General features: G+C 43.1%; 1 protein-coding gene across 1 annotated transcript in view; it reads right to left on the bottom strand.

Moving 5' to 3' along the window:
• Positions 1-5,196, bottom strand: part of LOC119423192 (inactive rhomboid protein 2) — a 71,802-nt gene extending 66,606 nt beyond the window's left edge. The window contains exon 1 of the mRNA XM_037690599.1: positions 5,065-5,196. The gene's annotated coding sequence lies outside the window, so the exon portion shown is untranslated. The remainder of the gene's footprint in view (positions 1-5,064) is intronic.
• Positions 5,197-6,457: the final 1,261 nt, after the last annotated feature.

Raw genomic sequence — 6,457 nt, 5'->3', positions numbered from 1 at the left:
GTATGAATCATTTGTGTCTCAGTGTGTTAGCTAAACTGCAAAATAATTCATCAAAGACATTTGCGTTGACAACTCCAGCTTGCATTTTCAAACTGAAGCATCGTATTCTCACTCACAGTCTGAAATAACAGAAGTGCTAGACAGAACACGAGTTAAGACGTTCTGTTCTCTATGAACTGGCAAGAAAAGCACCAATGTTGCGTTCAAAGACACAAAGAAACAAACAGTCGTTCATACGCAGTGTTCTCTGCTCCTTTGAGAGTCACACAGAAAAGTCCACAGACACTTTTAGGGGTTACCAGCCTAAATTTTAAAGCATTTTCAGCGTTTTCTGATATGTCGAGATGATGTGTCCAGGACAGAAAAACACATGCACGACAGAAAAACAGGCGAGCCAGAAACAGAATACGCTCCTTACTGAAACAGGCTGCCATTATAAACACACACACAGAGTCCTGGACAGTTTATAGCATCTAAAACTAGATAAGATGATGACAGGAAGTGGTGTGGCAAGACTGGAATTCCCATAATGCAACTGAACCCCTTTAGGAGTTTCCAAACATCTAACTTAAAAGCACCTAAATATTAAACACATTTACAGAATGCACTGTTAGTTCTTGTCCTGAGATAAATTAATTGTAATATCTACAGGGAAAAAGTCTTGACATTAAACTGCTACTCACCTTGTGATGTTCTACGAATAGTAACCATTAGTTAGTAACTTCTCAGCTGTGACATCAGTCATAGAGAACAGGAAGTGGAGGAAAAAGGCAAAAGTCATGGTCAAGGTTAGGTTTGCTTTTTCAGACTTATAAAAACAACTTGTTCTTTCTTCATGCTGGTGTGAAAGAACGCTACGTTAGCTAATATTAAACCTCTACACTTTTGCATGACACTGTAGTTTGTCACTGTTTTCTCAACCAAACAATGTCTGTGTTACTAAGAGTATGTAAGTGGGCAGAACTGCTGATCGTGCTGAGGCTGCTGAGTGTATCAGTCTGCCTAATCGCTGACTCCACTGCAAGGGTGTCTGATCCTGGACCTTAAGGGCCACTGTCCTCACTGCTTTAAACGTTTCCCTGCTTCAACTACGAGTTAAACGACTACATATTTTAAAAAGTCAACTTTAACATGAATCATGATAAAAGTCGAGTCGACACTGACTACCCGATGACTTCACAGGAACAAGACGCTATATCACATTCGCAAAAAAAATAAAAATATGCAAATAAACATAATTTATTATTAACAACAACAACAAAAAAAGAACAACAAAACATTGGGAGTATATTTATAGTCCTACCATTTATCATACTGCAAATAAGTCACAGGAAAGCTAAAAATACACTGCCTGACCCAAACAAAGTTGCCACCTGGATTTAACTCTGCAAATATGTACGAGCCTCCTGTTGGATAATTACTGCCTGGACGATTATCTTTCAGCTGCAACAAGTTATTTAACCCCAACTGGTGCAATGAGTTGCTTCTCATTTCTTAAACAACCATGTTGTGGTCGTGGAAAAGATGTCAGTCTGTTTGAGAAGGGTCAAATCATTGGTATCAAGCAGAGAGAACATATAAGGAGATTGTAGAAACTACTAAAATTGTGTTAAGAACTGTCCAACTCATTATTAAAAACTGGAAGGATAGTGGGGACCCATCGTCTTCGAGGAAGAAATGTGGCCGGAAAAAAATCCTGAATGATCGTGATCGGCGATCACTTAAAACGTTTGATGAAATCAAATGGGAGAAAAACAACAGCAGCACTCAGGGCTGTGTTTAATATTGAAAGTAAGAGCATTTCCACATGCACAATGTGAAGGAACTCAAGGGATTGGGACTGAACAGCTGTGTAGCCTTAAGAAAACCACTAACCAGTAAGGCTAACTGGGAAAAAAGGCTTAAATTTGCTAGGGAGCATAAAGATTGGACTCTGGAGCAATGGAAGAAGGTCATGTGATCTGATGGGTCCAGATTGACCCTGTTCCAGAGTGATGAGTGCATCAGGATAAGAAGAGAGGCAGGTGAAGGGATGCACCCATCATGACTAGTGTCGAGTCATCAATGAAAGATCTTGGTGAAAAATTAATGCAACACTGGAAGGAAATGGATCTTGTGACATTGAAGAAGCTTATTGAAACAATGACACAGTGAATGCATGATGTCATCAAAAATAAAGGCGGGCCAACGAAATATTAGTGACCTTTCTTTTTTATCCAGGCAGTATATTATTAAGCTGCAAAAGTGAAAGAAAAGTGTGGCATGAAAAAACAAGGCTAAGAACAGTGGGGCGGGCGGTGGTAGAGCACATTATATTACAGCTATTACAGGCTAGTTAATAATGGTCCCGGCCACGCGTGTCCGCTGACACAACAGCTGGAAAGCTTCAGGTGGGTCTGGCAGTCATCCATTTGGACTTTTTGTACGTCTTTTAACCGGCCGGTCAGTGCAGCTGGTGGTGATCCAAGTTGGATTGTCAGCCGTGCGCATCCATTGACACAATCAAAAGCCCGACACCAACCCGCCCGGCCATCCAGCACATTATTTTGGCTCGGGCCGCGAGCAGCCGTGTTAGAAATGACAGCTCTACCGCCCCGCTGTTTTTAGTTTTATTTAATTTAATCCACCACGTGGATCGGGTGGAATAGGGCTGGGAACAGCGGGGCGGGCAGTGGCGACTGCGACTAGTCAACGTGAAATACAAAAACTCGCAGGATGCCCTAGAATCGAGTACTCGACTAGTCTATTCAACACGCCTGATTTGAATAAATAGGTAATTTACAGGCTTCTTCAGAACTTGAAGACAATGCTGAAGGGGTTAGTCAAACAAAAACATGCAGGGTAGTGGCCCTCGAGGACCAGGACTGGACACCAGTGAATACTCCACTGCTGGTGGACAGATACATTAAGCAGCCTCGGCACCATGGGCATAAACTCAGTCCATCTATGCCCAGCACACACGTACATTCACGCAGCAATCGATACGTTCTGTTGAGAAAACAGCAACAAACTAAACCGTGTCATGCAACAGTGTAGACATTTAGGATTAGCTAACGTCGAGTTTGTTCACACCTGAGTTGCTTTTGAGAAAGAGTTCTTTTACAAGTCTGGAAAACTATTTTAAAAACTGTATCATTGAAAATCAAACAACTCGGTGTCTTTAGAAATGAACTTTACAAACAGCTCATCAACAATTCAGCAAGCTGTGTTTTCAATAATACAAAGTTTAGATAAATGTTTGACCTAACTAGAAAATGAACGACCTTAAAGGCTTCAGTGTAAAATGTTATGAATTTAAACACAATTGATACAACAAATGCGTCGGCCACAAAACTATCAAAGTTGCATGATTACATATTTGACATTCAGAGCAGAGGTCCTGGGCGATCACGTTACAAGTGGAAAGCTCTAAATCCATCCGTCTACATTTGAAAACTAAACATATAGCCACTTGCATGTCAAGTTACCACTTCTGTTCCACAACTAAATAAACGTGTCACATTCTCACCAGTGAAAAAAGCATTCATTGTTCCTCGTCAGTGGGAGTTAGCAACTTTCAGCTGTCCTGTTAAATCAAGACAAACCATTTCATTACAAACCTTTATGAACATCTAATGTTAAAAAAGTTTTCTAAGAACCAGGTATGCGTCATCATTTCAAAACTCTGCTTGCAGCTTGAACAAATATGTAGCTTTGTTTATGCACGTTAGTTACATAAGTGCTGCCCAGGGTTAGTGTTGCGTTCCACCAACTAGTACTTTACTTACAGTCACTTCCTGTAATTGCCACAGCAGAGACAAAACATCTGGGCCGACCAGCAGCAAAGAAATAAACAGAAGTGGCTTTAATTACTGCAGCTCTTCTTATTTTAGACTCTCGTGCCTCGGTTAGCTGCAAGACGTAGGACGTGAATCTGCAAAGATCTACAGTCGTTACACCGACGCAAAATTATCACCTCAGCTCTCAAACAGTTGCCAAAGTCCCAATTTCACATGACGTGCATGAAGATGGTAAACATGCGATATGAAAAAGAATTGTATTAATTTTATGAATTGTATATCATTCTAAATCATTATCACATTAATCATGAAAAAGGCAACATATGTATCCAATACTCTGATGTGTCTCTAAGACAAACCCTACCATCGGCTCGTGACCGGCACCGGACGATATTCTGCCTAGTCTGACCAGCCATGACAGGTGATGAGCTCATCCACCCCAAAAATCTAAGACGTACCTGGTCATTAAATGCATCACAGGCAAGCAGAGCTGCTGCCTTCCACAGTGTGGCTCACGAAAAGTTTTTACTGCACCATCAAAACATTAGACTCTGTCTGTGAGGTGTGCACAACTAAGATCTGAGGACAAACTAAAGGAGGGGAAGCTGTTGAAGTGTTTTCTACAAAGGAATACTTTCTGCTGTTTACTATGTGGGCTGATGCCAGTATTATTACTACAGTATTACTATATCTGAGGTGTTATCTTTAAAAGGCCAAATGTGTGAAATGTTAGACAATGGTTCAGAGAGGTCCAGAAGAACAGTGACACAGAGCAGATCTGATTTCTGCTTCACTTTCTGTTCACCTGTCAGGCTCGGTGTCTGACAGTGACTGTCGCCATGCTTCAACCTCCAGCGTGAACCATTTGTCCTCCTCGCTGCGTGCGAGCACCACCTCCTCCAGGGACACAGCCGGACGTGGAGGTGCAGCTCCACCTGACGCCACCTGGCGCCCGAGAATAACTTGAGAGGAAGCAGAGAGGGAAACTGGAGACAGTAACTGTTCGACTCCATGTCTGTCCGGGCGGGGAGACGCACAAAGGGCTTGTCCAGGCACGCCGTCGACTCGGAGTTTGACTGCAGGAGGTGACAACCAGCAGCTGGAAGCTAACTACACTGTCTCTGGACTTCAAAAGCGACGCAAACCTGCGCGTGCTGAGCGCCGTTACTAACACCTGCTGTCATTAAACCAAAAACTTCACAAAGCGTTCACCCAAAACACCGCGAGTTATGGGTCTGTCGCACTTTACATGCTTCAAATGAACTAACAGCCTGGTTTTACTCACCTCCCAGACGAAGTAGCGGGGTTTTTATTCATTAGCAGAGAGTATATGTCCGATAAATTACGATAGTGTTGGTTCCGGTGCCGTGAGTCACAGTACTTCCCTCTTTCTGTCTCCCATCATCCTGAAGGCGGCTCCACTGAGGAGCTGAGGGGCGGAGTCTCCTGTCTACCCAGAGGAGCCGGGGGCGGAGTCCTGAGCGGAGGGGCGGAGTCTCGTGTCATCTTCGCCTCAGAGGAGTTGAGCCCAGAAGGTATAGTCGTGTTCAGATCACCGACACGACCCGGAGCCACTGCCGCACCTGTTCACCCCCACACAAATATGCACTGTTACTGAGTGTGTAGATCAAAAATGTGGCAGGGTCAGATTCAGATTAAGGTATATGGCAACGTGATCATAAAGATCATTGTATCTTCAGCACATGAAATGTATTATGTAATGTATGACATGATTAAATGTCACTTAATAAAAGTTATCAATCCAACGAAGGCAGCAGATTGTGTCTTCACTTCCTGCATCCCGAGCAGCGCATGGCAACAGTAGAAAGAAACAACTCTCTTAACAGGAGGAAACCTCCAACAGAGCTGTGTGTAGGACGAACTGTAATTTGGCCTGGCTTGCTGGTGTTTCACATCACGTGTTGTTTGTTTAAAACAGGTCTCGCTTGAAAACGAGTCCTTGTGACTCAATGAAACAAACCTGTATAAATAAATGCTGAATGAATGTAATATGTGCAGGTGTATCCTGATGCATGCTCAATAATCCAGGTAGAAAAATCTAAAAAAGTTAAATCTGGTCCTCTGGATATTAAAAAAAACAAAACAAAGCAAAACAAAACAACAAAAAAATGTAGAAACGTTTCGTCTCTCATCCGAGAGACTTCCTCAGTCTGAGGTGCTGTATTCAGCTCAGTCTCTTAAATAGCACCTTCTCAGAGTGGATCAACCAGTTTGCTGCTGACAACCAAAACCAGCTGATCACATGCTCAAGAAGGACCATCAGCCTAACAATGGATCATTAGCACACTGATGGCTGTTTACTGTTCACAGAGGGCTGAGTGATACTAGCAATCACAGCATTGTAAGAGGGGGACAGTTGAACCCGGAGGCCTCCACCCCTGTTTAATGATGGACGATTTCTTTTCACAAAGATGGCCTCCTTTACTCCTCTCTCAAACCATCGTTCCTCTCTGTCCAGGATGTGAACATCTTCATCCCTGAAAGAGTGACCGCTGGCCTGGAGATGAGTGTAGACCGCAGAGTCCTGGCCTGATGATGTTGATCTTCTGTGCTGGGCCATCCTTTTGGCCAGTGGCTGTTTAGTTTCCCCGATGTAAGACTGATCACCCTCCTGACACTGAACAGCATACACAATATTACTCTGTTTGTGCCGGGGA

The sequence above is a fragment of the Nematolebias whitei genome, chromosome 16, assembly GCF_014905685.2.
Source record: "Nematolebias whitei isolate Nwh7 chromosome 16, NemWhi1, whole genome shotgun sequence".
Classification (NCBI taxonomy): domain Eukaryota; kingdom Metazoa; phylum Chordata; class Actinopteri; order Cyprinodontiformes; family Rivulidae; genus Nematolebias; species Nematolebias whitei.
The sequence above is the reverse complement of the archived record's forward strand: the minus strand, read 5'-3'. Positions and strand labels throughout refer to the sequence as shown.